The 12514-nt window shown below is 50.9% G+C and overlaps 1 pseudogene; it reads left to right on the top strand.

The window, feature by feature from the left end:
• The window catches only part of LOC124020239, a 93315-nt pseudogene that overhangs the window by 41830 nt on the left and 38971 nt on the right, over window positions 1-12514 (top strand).

Here is a 12514-nt window from a genome sequence, read left to right as displayed (position 1 = left end):
AGGCTACCTGCCGTCCCTACACTCTAACCACTAGGCTACCTCCGTCCCTACACTCTAACCACTAGGCTACCTGCCGTCCCTACACTCTAACCACTAGGCTACCAGCCGTCCCTCCACTCTAACCACTAGGCTACCAGCCGTACCTCCAATCTAACCACTAGGCTACCTGCCGCCCCTCCACTCTAACCATTAGGCTACCTGCCGTCCCTACACTCTAACCACTAGGCTACCTGCCGCCCCTCCACTCTAACCACTAGGCTACCTGCCGTCCCTCCACTCTAACCACTACTGTGGTGAATTATTATGACCAGAAACACTTCCAGAATACAAATGATAACCACTGCTGCTGAGGAGAGAAAACAGTGTGGTTATTGTCCCCTCTCTAACCACTTGGCTCTGGGCCTGCTGTTCATCCCTCTAACCAGACAGGGTGGAGGGGAGATAGGGAGGGTGCAGTCCCAGACAGGTCTAACCACTAGGCTACCTGCCGATGAGGGGGGAGAGAGAGAGGGGTTAGCTAACCACTAGGCTACCTGCCGCCCCTCCAGAGAGAGAGAGGGTCTAACCACTAGGGAGGGGGAGGAAGCCGCCCCTCCACTCTAACCACTAGGCTAGGAAAAGCCGCCAGAGAGAGATTAGGGGAGAGAGAGAGAGGAGGGGAGAGAGAGGAGGGGGGAGAGAGAGAGACATCTAGAGAGGAGGGGGAGAGGGAGGGTCCAGAGAACCAGAGAGACAGAGAGGTAGAGGAGGGGGAGGAAAAGACTAGAGAGAGAGAGAGGGTTAGCAGAGAGACAGAGAGGTAGAGGAGGGGGGAGGAAGAGAGAGAGAGCTACAGAGAGTAGAGGGGGAGGAAAAGAGAACCAGAGGTGATTAGGGGAGAGAGAGAGGTAGGAGGGGGGAGAGAGAGGCTACCTGCTGAGAGAGAGAGAGAGAAGGAGGGGAGAGAGGGAGGGTTAGCAGAGAGACAGAGGGTAGAGGAGGGGAGGAAAAGAGAGAGAGGGAGGTTAGCAGAGAGACAGAGAGGTAGAGGAGGGGGGAAGAGAGAGAGAGAGAGACAGAGAGACAGAGAGGTAGAGGGGGAGGAAAAGAGAGAGAGCAGAGAGAGATTAGGGGAGAGAGAGAGAGGAGGGGGAGAGAGAGAGAGAGGGAGGGGGAGAGAGGGAGGGTTAGCAGAGAGACAGAGAGGTAGAGGAGGGGGAGGAAAAGAGAGAGAGAGAGAGAGAGAGGGTTAGCAGAGAGACAGAGAGGTAGAGGAGGGGGAGGAAGAGAGAGAGAGAGAGAGACAGAGAGGTAGAGGGGGAGGAAAAGAGAGAGCAGAGAGAGATTAGGGGGAGAGAGAGAGAGGAGGGGGAGAGAGAGGAGGGGGAGAGAGAGAGACAGAGAGAGAGAGGGGGAGAGGGAGGGTTAGCAGAGAGACAGGGTTAGCAGAGAGACAGAGAGGTAGAGGAGGGGGAGGAAAAGAGAGAGAGAGAGAGAGGGTTAGCAGAGAGACAGAGAGGTAGAGGAGGGGGAGGAAGAGAGAGAGAGACAGAGAGGTAGAGGGGGAGGAAACTGAGCAGAGAGTGATTAGGGGAGAGAGAGAGAGGGGGGAGAGAGAGAGAGGAGGGGGAGAGAGAGACAGAGAGAGAGGAGGGGGGAGAGAGGGAGGGTTAGCAGAGAGACAGAGAGGTAGAGGAGGGGGAGGAAAAGAGAGAGAGAGAGGGTTAGCAGAGAGACAGAGAGGTAGAGGAGGGGGGAGGAAGAGAGAGAGAGAGAGACAGAGAGACAGAGAGGTAGAGGGGGAGGAAAAGAGAGAGAGCAGAGAGATTAGGGGAGAGAGAGAGAGGGAGGGGGAGAGAGAGAGAGGAGGGGGAGAGAGGGAGGGTTAGCAGAGAGACAGAGAGGTAGAGGAGGGGGGAGGAAAAGAGAGAGTGGAGGGTGCAGCAGGAGAGAAATAGGATAGGGAGAAAGAAGAAAGAGGGTGGGGGAGAGAGAAGAGAGAGGGTGGGGGGGAGAGGAGGAATTGCAGACAAGCACCAGACAGGGCACCATTTGATTGGCTGTCTATGAATTTAGAGCAGAATGATATTAGAATCCACTCAGTCATGAGTGTCTGGGCAGTTTCTTTGTTTCATCCTCATTTAAATAGAATCTACATTCTGTAATTGCTGCATAACAATAAACGTTGGCTGGCTGGATGCTTAACTAGCACCCTGTGAGGAATCTGGGAGGCTGGTGATTTGTAATTTGCTTTGTGATGAGGATGGATGTGGACCCTGTGGTACACATGGTGGAGAGAGATGGGGAGAGAAGGAAGAGATGGAGAGGGAGAGAGAAGAGAGGAGAGATGGGGAGAGAAGAGAGGAGAGATGGGGAGAGAAGGAAGAGATGGAGAGGGAGAGAGATGGATAGAGGAAGAGAGAAGGAAGAGATTGAGAGAGGAGAGGGGGCGAGAGATGGGGAGAGGGAGGGAGAGGAGAGATGGGGAGAGAGAGGGGTAGAAAGGGGAGCGATGGAGAGGGGAGAGATGGAGAGAGGAGAGGAGAGATGGAGAGGGAGAGGAGAGATGGGAGAGGGAGTAATGGTGAGAGGGAGAAAGGGGAGAGATGGAGAGAGGAGAGGGGGAGAGATGGAGAGAGAGGGAGAGAGAGGGAGAAAGGGGAGAGAGAAGGGGAGGAGTGATTTGGAGAGAGAGAGGTAGAAAGGGGAGAGAGAAGGAAGAGATGAGGAGAGGGAGAGTGGGAAGAGAGGAGGAGGAGATATTTGGAGAGAGAGAGGGAGAAAGGGGAGAGAGAAGGGAAGAGATGAGGAGGGAGAGAGAGGAGATAGGAGAGAGAGAGAGAGAGAGAGAGAGAGAGAGAGAGAGAGAGAGAGAGAGAGAGAGAGAGAGAGAGAGAGAGAGAGAGAGAGAGAGAGAGAGAGAGAGAGAGAGAGAGAGAGAGAGAGAGAGAGAGAGAGAGAGAGAGAGAGAGAGAGGAGAGGAAAAATGGAGATAGGAGAGGAAGAGAGAAGGGGATAAATGGAAATAGGAGAGGGAGAGAGAAGGGGAGAGATAGAGGGAGGGTGGGGAGAGGAAGAGAGAAGAGGAGAAATGGAGATAGGAGAGGGAGAGAGAAGGGGAGAGATGGAGGGTAGAGGGAAAGAGAAGGGGGAGATAAGGAGAGAGGAGAGAGGGAGAGAGACCGTCACGTACACATGGTTAGCAGATTTTAATGCGAGTGTAGTGAAATGCTTGTGCTTCTAGTTCTGACAGTACAGTAAATATCTAACAAGTAATCTAACAATTCCACAACAACTACCTAATATACACAAATCTAAGTAAAGGAATGGAATAAGAATATATACAGTACATATAAATATATGGATGAACAATGACAGAGCGGCATAGGCAAGATGCAATAGATGGTATAAAATTCAGTATATACGTGTGATGTAAGATATGTAAACATGATTAAAGTGCCGTTATTTAAAGTGGCATTGTTTAGAGTGACTAGTGATCTATTTATTAAAGTGGCCAGTGATTGGGTCTCAATGTAGGCAGCAGCCTCTCTGTGCTAGTGATGGCTGTTTAACAGTCTGATGGCCTTGAGATAGAAGCTGTTTTTCAGTCTCTCGGTCCCAGCTGTGATGCATCTGTACTGACCTCGCCTTCTGGATGATAGTGGGGTGAACAGGCAGTGGCTCGGGTGGTTGTTGTCCATGATGATCTTTTTGGCCTTCCTGTGACATCGGGTGCTGTATGTGTCCTGGAGGGCAGGTAGTTTGCCCCCGGTGATGCGTTGTGCAGTCCTCACTACCCTCTGGAGAGCCCTGCGGTTGAAGGCGGTGCAGTTGCCGTACCAGGCGGTGATACAGCCCGTCAGGATGCTCTCGATTGTGCATCCGTAAAAGTTTGTCAGGGTTTTGGGTGACAAGCCACATTTCTTCAGCCTCCTGAGGTTGAAGAGGCGCTATTACGCCTTCTTCACCTCACTGTCAGCTACAATAAATGCATCCTCAGGATATATGGTTTCCAGTTTACATAGAGTCCAGGGAAGAGGGACTATAACTAAGAGATAACTGGCTATCTTTAGGTAAACACCCTGGGTTTATTAGAGAAGTGGCCATCTTTAGGTAAACAACTAGAGAAGTGGCCATCTTTAGGTAAACTACTAGAGAAGTGGCCATCTTTAGGTAAACTACTAGAGAAGTGGCCATCTTTAGGTAAACTACTAGAGAAGTGGCCATCTTTAGGTAAACTACTAGAGAAGTGGCCATCTTTAGGTAAACTACTAGAGAAGTGGCCATCTTTAGGTAAACAACTAGAGAAGTGGCCATCTTTAGGTAAACAACTAGAGAAGTGGCCATCTTTAGGTAAACAACTAGAGAAGTGGCCATCTTTAGGTAAACACCCTGGGTTTACTAGAGAAGTGGCCATCTTTAGGTAAACATCCTGGGTTTACTAGAGAAGTGGCCATCTTTAGGTAAACACCCTGGGTCTACTAGAGAAGTGGCCATCTTTAGGTAAACACCCTGGGTCTACTAGAGAAGTGGCCATCTTTAGGTAAACACCCTGGGTTTACTAGAGAAGTGGCCATCTTTAGGTAAACACCCTGGGTCTACTAGAGAAGTGGCCATCTTTAGGTAAACTCCCTGGGTCTACTAGAGAAGTCTACTACTAAAGTATTCCCTTTAGTGACACACTGAGGCCTTTCTGACTACAGATGAAGAATGAATCTACCGTTGAGCTGCTTCACCTGAGAGACAGACACTCAATCAGTTCAGTCCCAAACTTCTCTCTCTCTCTCTCTCTGTCTCTCTCTCTCTGTCTCTCTCTCTCTCTCTCTCTCTCTCTCTCTCTGTCTCTCTCTCTCTGTCTCTCTCTCTCTGTCTCTCTCTCTCTGTCTCTCTCTGTCTCTCTCTCTCTGTCTCTCTCTCTCTCTCTCTCTCTCTCTCTCTCTCTCTCTCTCTCTCTCTCTCTCTCTCTCTCTCTCTCTCTCTCTCTCTCTCTCTCTCTCTCTCTCTCTCTCTCTCTCTCTCTCTCTCTCTCTCTCTCTCTCTCATTATTAATGTACTATTCTGGGCTGACTTTCCAACTGCAGAGGATCAGTAACCTCACTTAACGATGTCAAGTCACAATCAATTAGGAGATGAAATGGCTTGTTTCAGACCTGCTCTTCTCTCTGTCAGCAGCCAGGGGCTGGGCCCTCGCACACGCGCACGCGCACTCGCACTCGCACGTGCACACACACACACACAGACACACACACACACACACACACACACACACACACACACACACACACACACACACACACACACACACACACACACACACACACACACACACACACACACACACACACACACACACACACACACACACAGACACACACAGACAGACACGCACACACGCACACACGCACAGACACACAGACGCACACGCACGCGCACAGACACAGACACGCGCACACGCACACGCGCACGCGCACACGCACACGCACACGCGCACGCGCACACGCACAGACACAGACACACACACACAGATACTGTATGCATTATAATGCTAAAAGATAGAATCATTTTAGTTGAATCAGATACTTCATACATTATATTGCTAAAATTATATAATTTTAGTTGAATCAGATACTGTGTTAGTTCATGACTGGCTTTTAAACCAATTCAGATTTCTATAACTAACTGGGTCATAATATCTGTTTAAATATGAATGACAATTTCTGGTTAAATATGACTGGAATGAATAAGTACATTATACTATCTGTTTAAACTATGCTAAATTTATGAGACCGTCCATCTCCTTGACAGAAACTTCACCATCCGGTTCATGCCTATCCCCATCATCGATGCGTCTCAGGCTCTCAAAGCCAGCCCAGAGAAGACTGAGGACGCCCTGCTGAAGGTGAGTCAGTCTCTTAAAGCCCAGAGAAGACTGAGGATGCCCTGCTCAAGGTGAGTCAGTCTCTTAAAGCCCAGAGAAGACTGAGGACGCCCTGCTCAAGGTGAGTCAGTCTCTTAAAGCCCAGAGAAGACTGAGGATGCCCTGCTCAAGGTGAGTCAGTCTCTTAAAGCCCAGAGAAGACTGAGGACGCCCTGCTGAAGGTGAGTCAGTCTCTTAAAGCCCAGAGAAGACTGAGGACGCCCTGCTGAAGGTGAGTCAGTCTCTTAAAGCCCAGAGAAGACTGAGGACGCCCTGCTGAAGGTGAGTCAGTCTCTTAAAGCCCAGAGAAGACTGAGGACGCCCTGCTGAAGGTGAGTCAGTCTCTTAAAGCCCAGAGAAGACTGAGGACGCCCTGCTGAAGGTGAGTCAGTCTCTTAAAGCCCAGAGAAGACTGAGGACGCCCTGCTGAAGGTGAGTCAGTCTCTTAAAGCCCAGAGAAGACTGAGGACGCCCTGCTGAAGGTGAGTCAGTCTCTTAAAGCCCAGAGAAGACTGAGGACGCCCTGCTGAAGGTGAGTCAGTCTCTTAAAGCCCAGAGAAGACTGAGGACGCCCTGCTGAAGGTGAGTCAGTCTCTTAAAGCCCAGAGAAGACTGAGGACGCCCTGCTGAAGGTGAGTCAGTCTCTTAAAGCCCAGAGAAGACTGAGGACGCCCTGCTGAAGGTGAGTCAGTCTCTTAAAGCCCAGAGAAGACTGAGGACGCCCTGCTGAAGGTGAGTCAGTCTCTTAAAGCCCAGAGAAGACTGAGGATGCCCTGCTCAAGGTGAGTCAGTCTCTTAAAGCCCAGAGAAGACTGAGGATGCCCTGCTCAAGGTGAGTCAGTCTCTTAAAGCCCAGAGAAGACTGAGGATGCCCTGCTGAAGGTGAGTCAGTCTCTTAAAGCCCAGAGAAGACTGAGGATGCCCTGCTCAAGGTGAGTCAGTCTCTTAAAGCCCAGAGAAGACTGAGGATGCCCTGCTCAAGGTGAGTCAGTCTCTTAAAGCCCAGAGAAGACTGAGGATGCCCTGCTCAAGGTGAGTCAGTCTCTTAAAGCCCAGAGAAGACTGAGGATGCCCTGCTCAAGGTGAGTCAGTCTCTTAAAGCCCAGAGAAGACTGAGGATGCCCTGCTCAAGGTGAGTCAGTCTCTTAAAGCCCAGAGAAGACTGAGGATGCCCTGCTCAAGGTGAGTCAGTCTCTTAAAGCCAGCCCAGAGAAGACTGAAGGTGAGTCAGACTCTTAAAGCCCAGAGAAGACTGAAGGTGAGTCAGACTCTTAAAGCCCAGAGAAGACTGAAGGTGAGTCAGACTCTTAAAGCCAGCCCAGAGAAGACTGAAGGTGAGTCAGACTCTTAAAGCCCAGAGAAGACTGAAGTTGAGTCAGACTCTTAAAGCCAGCCCAGAGAAGACTGAAGGTGAGTCAGACTCTTAAAGCACAGAGAAGACTGAAGGTGAGTCAGACTCTTAAAGCCCAGAGAAGACTGAAGGTGAGTCAGTCTCTTAAAGCCAGCCCAGAGAAGACTGAAGGTGAGTCAGACTCTTAAAGCCCAGAGAAGACTGAAGGTGAGTCAGACTCTTAAAGCCCAGAGAAGACTGAAGTTGAGTCAGACTCTTAAAGCCAGCCCAGAGAAGACTGAGGATGCCCTGCTCAAGGTTAGTCAGTCTCTTAAAGCTCAGAGAAGACTGAGGATGCCCTGTTCAAGGTGAGCCAGTCTCCTAAAGCCCAGAGAAGACTGAGGATGCCCTGCTCAAGGTGAGTCAGTCTCTTAAAGCCCAGAGAAGACTGAGGATGCCCTGCTCAAGGTGAGTCAGTCTCTTAAAGCCCAGAGAAGACTGAGGATGCCCTGCTCAAGGTGAGTCAGTCTCTTAAAGCCAGCCCAGAGAAGACTGAAGGTGAGTCAGACTCTTAAAGCCCAGAGAAGACTGAAGGTGAGTCAGACTCTTAAAGCCCAGAGAAGACAGAAGGTGAGTCAGACTCTTAAAGCCAGCCCAGAGAAGACTGAAGGTGAGTCAGACTCTTAAAGCCCAGAGAAGACTGAAGTTGAGTCAGTCTCTTAAAGCCAGCCCAGAGAAGACTGAAGGTGAGTCAGACTCTTAAAGCCCAGAGAAGACTGAAGGTGAGTCAGACTCTTAAAGCCCAGAGAAGACAGAAGGTGAGTCAGACTCTTAAAGCCAGCCCAGAGAAGACTGAAGGTGAGTCAGACTCTTAAAGCCCAGAGAAGACTGAAGTTGAGTCAGACTCTTAAAGCCAGCCCAGAGAAGACTGAAGGTGAGTCAGACTCTTAAAGCCCAGAGAAGACTGAAGGTGAGTCAGTCTCTTAAAGCCAGCCCAGAGAAGACTGAAGGTGAGTCAGACTCTTAAAGCCCAGAGAAGACTGAAGGTGAGTCAGACTCCTAAAGCCCAGAGAAGACTGAAGTTGAGTCAGACTCTTAAAGCCAGCCCAGAGAAGACTGAGGATGCCCTGCTCAAGATTAGTCAGTCTCTTAAAGCTCAGAGAAGACTGAGGATGCCCTGCTCAAGGTGAGCCAGTCTCCTAAAGCCCAGAGAAGACTGAGGATGCCCTGCTCAAGGTGAGTCAGTCTCTTAAAGCCCAGAGAAGACTGAGGATGCCCTGCTCAAGGTGAGTCAGACTCTTAAAGCCCAGAGAAGACTGAAGGTGAGTCAGTCTCTTAAAGCCAGCCCAGAGAAGACTGAAGGTGAGTCAGACTCTTAAAGCCCAGAGAAGACTGAAGGTGAGTCAGACTCTTAAAGCCCAGATAAGACTGAAGGTGAGTCAGACTCTTAAAGCCCAGAGAAGACTGAAGGTGAGTCAGACTCTTAAAGCCAGCCCAGAGAAGACTGAAGGTGAGTCAGTCTCTTAAAGCCCAGAGAAGACTGGAGGTGAGTCAGACTCTTAAAGCCCAGAGAAGACTGAAGGTGAGTCAGTCTCTTAAAGCCCAGAGAAGACTGAAGTTGAGTCAGACTCTTAAAGCCAGCCCAGAGAAGACTGAAGGTGAGTCAGACTCTTAAAGCCCAGAAAAGACTGAAGGTGAGCCAGTCTCTTAAAGCCCAGAGAAGACTGAAGGTGAGTCAGTCTCTTAAAGCCAGCCCAGAGAAGACTGAAGTTGAGTCAGACTCTTAAAGCCCAGAGAAGACAGAAGGTGAGTCAGACTCTTCAAACCTCTGAGGACCTGGTTGAACTATCAATCAATATGATTATTTTTCCAATTGGGATTTGTTGTGTAGTCTGGGTACAAAAACAATTCTAACATATATATTCACCTCACACACAAATACAATAACAAAATCTATGATTTATAACCATTTTGCTACTTGGATATCATTGCTATGACAAATGTCTGACAGAGTTATGCTCTCTGCTCTCTTCAGATTGAGAACTACCTGTTCCGGAACCATGAGACTCGTCAATACCTCCAGGAGCAGGCCTACCGCCTCCAGCAGGGCATCGTTACCACCACCACTCAGCAGGTGACACACAGCTCAACAGTATTTAAAAACACAGCACCATCTAAATACAGCCGCAGAGGTAAAACCGGGGTCAGCAACATGGGGGGTCAGTAACATGGGGGGTCAGTAACATGTGGGGTCAGCAACATGTGGGGTCAGCAACATGTGAGGTCAGCAACATGGGGGTCAGTAACACGGGGGTCAGTAACATGGGGGTCAGTAACATGGGGGGTCAGCAACACGGGGTCAGCAACACGGGGTCAGCAACACGGGGGTCAGTAACATGGGGGGTCAGTAATATGGGAGGTCAGCAACATGGGGGTCAGTAACATGGGGGTCAGCAACATGGGGGTCAGTAACATGGGGGGTCAGTAACATGGGGGGGTCAGTAACACAGGGGGTCAGTGACATGGGGTCAGTAACATGGGGGTCAGCAACATGGGGGTCAGTAACATGGGGGTCAGCAACATGGGGGGTCAGTAATATGGGGGTCAGCAACATGGGGGGGTCAGTAACATGGGGGGTCAGTAACACAGGGGTCAGTAACACAGGGGTCAGTGGAATGGGGTCAGCAACATGGGGGTCAGTAACATGGGGGTCAGTAACATGGGGGGGGTCAGTAACATGGGGGTCAGTAACATGGGGGGTCAGTAACATGGGGGGTCAGTAACACAGGGGTCAGTAACACGGGGGTCAGTAATATGGGGGTCAGCAACATGGGGGTCAGTAACATGGGGGTCAGTAACACAGGGGTCAGTAACACGGGGGTCAGTGACATGGGGTCAGCAACATGGGGGTCAGTAACATGGGGGGGTCAGCAACATGGGAGGTCAGTAACATGGGGGGGTCAGCAACATGGGGGTCAGCAACATGGGGGGTCAGTAACATGGGGGTCAGTAACACGGGGGTCAGTAACACAGGGTCAGTAACACGGGGGTCAGCAACACGGGGGTCAGCAACATGGGGGTCAGCAACACGGGGGTCAGAAACATGGGGGTCGGTAACATGGGGGTCAGTAACATGGCGGGGTCAGCAACATGGGGGTCAGTAACATGGGGGTCAGTAACATGGGGGTCAGCAATATGGGGGGTCAGCAATATGGGGGTCAGCAACATGGGGGTCAGTAACAAGGGGGTCAGTAACATGGTGGGGTCAGCAACATGGGGGTCAGTAACATGGGGGTCAGTAACATGGGGGTCAGTAACATGGGGGTCAGCAATATGGGGGGTCAGCAACATGGGGGTCAGTAACATGGGGGGTCAGTAACATGGTGGGGTCAGTAACATGGGGGTCAGTAACATGGGGGTCAGCAACATGGGGGGTCAGCAACATGGGGGGTCAGTAACACGGGGGTCAGTAACATGGGGGTCATAGCTCGACTTGATTTTGTTGACTTGTTGAGCGTAGCATTGTGTTTCACTAACAGCCTGTAATCGCCCTCCTGTGAAACTGTCTCCCCTGACCACTGGTTAACACTGAGGTTGCTGCAGGAGGGACTGGTGCACTTCATAAAATAGATGGAGTCATGAGGAAGGAAAATGATGTGGATATATTGAAACATCTCAAAACATCAGTCAGGAAGTTAAAGCTCGGTCGCAAATGGGGTCTTCCTAATGGGCAATGACCCCAAGCATACTTCCAAAGTTGTGGCAAAATGGCTTAAGGACAACAAATTCAAGGTATTGGAGTGGCCATCACAAAGCCCTGACCTCAATCCTGTAGAACATTTGTGGCAGAACTAAAAAAGCATGTAGGAGCAAGGAGGCCTACAAACCTGACTCGGTTACACCAGCTATGTGAGACACGATGCTTAGTGATTCATTTCATGGTGAAAATGAGACGATTCTTAGTGATTCATTTCATGGTGAAGATGAGACACGATTCTTAGTGATTCATTTCATGGTGTAGATGTGTGACGGTTTGTATTTCCTGTCATTTGAGAGGAGCGTGAAGGGATGGTATTGTCATCTGAAGATGATTCAAGTTTGTCCTCAAGATGCTCTGAAGTCCAGTCTACTATTCCTCTCAGATTGTCTGTATTAGGTTTCACTGCTAGACAGATAACTGCTTTGTTCCTGTCTCACACTCTTCTTCTTCTTCAGATGATTGACAGGATCTGTGTGAAAGTCCAGGACCATGTCAACTCCCTGAGGAACTCGGAGACAGACGTGGTGTTAGACGACGTCAAGGTGGCTGAAAGCCTGATGAAGGATGCCAGGAACTCCAAAACGGTGACTGGTCATTTGACTCTGGGCATTTAGTTAAGATCTAACCCATAATCCAACATTTTGAATGTTACAACTCTTTTTCTAACCCTTTTCCTCCTCTCCTCCTCCTCTCCTCCTCCTGTCCTCTCCTCCTCCTCTCCTCCTCCTCTCCTCCTCCTGTCCTCTCCTCCTCCTCTCCCCCTCCTCTCCTCCTCCTGACCTCCTCTCCTCCTCCTCCCTCCTCCCCTCTCTCCTCCTCCTCTCCTCCTCCTGTCCTCTCTCCTCCTCTCCTCCTCTCCCCTCCTCCTCCTCCTCTCCCCTCCTCTCCCTTTCCTCCTCCTCTCCTCCTCCTGTCCTCTCCCCTCCTCCTCCTCTCCTTTCCTCCTCCCTCTCCTCCTCCTGTCCTCTCCTCTCCTCCTCCTGTCCTCTCCTCCTCCTCTCCTCCTCTCCCCTCTCCTCCTCCTGTCCTCTCCTCCTCCTGTCCTCTCCTCCTCTCCTCCTCTCCCCTCTCCTCCTCCTCTCCCCTCCTCTCCTTTCCTCCTCCTCTCCTTTCCTCCTCCTCTCCTCCTCCTGTCCTCTCCTCCTCCTGACCTCTCCTCCTCCTGACCTCCTCTCCCCTCTCTTCCTCCTCTCCTCCTCCTGTCCTCTCCTTTCCTCCTGTCCTCCTCTCCCCTCTCTTCCTCCTCTCCTCCTCCTGTCCTCTCCTTTCCTCCTGTCTTCTCCTCCTGTCCTCCTCTCCCCTCTCTTCCTCCTCTCCTCCTCCTCTCCTCCTCTCCCCTCTCTTCCTCCTCTCCCCTCTCTTCCCCCTCCTCTCTTCTCCTCTCCTCCTCCTCCCCTCTCCACTCTCTTCCCCCTCTCCCCTCTCTTCCTCCTCTCCTCCTCCTGTCCTCCTCTCCACTCTCTTCCTCCTCCTCTCCCCTCTCTTCCTCCTCTCCTCCTGTCCTCCTCTCCCCTCCTCTTCCTCCTCT

Source organism: Oncorhynchus gorbuscha, unplaced genomic scaffold (genome assembly GCF_021184085.1).
Source record: "Oncorhynchus gorbuscha isolate QuinsamMale2020 ecotype Even-year unplaced genomic scaffold, OgorEven_v1.0 Un_scaffold_778, whole genome shotgun sequence".
Classification (NCBI taxonomy): Eukaryota; Metazoa; Chordata; class Actinopteri; order Salmoniformes; family Salmonidae; genus Oncorhynchus; species Oncorhynchus gorbuscha.
This window is presented reverse-complemented; position numbering and strand designations above follow the sequence as displayed.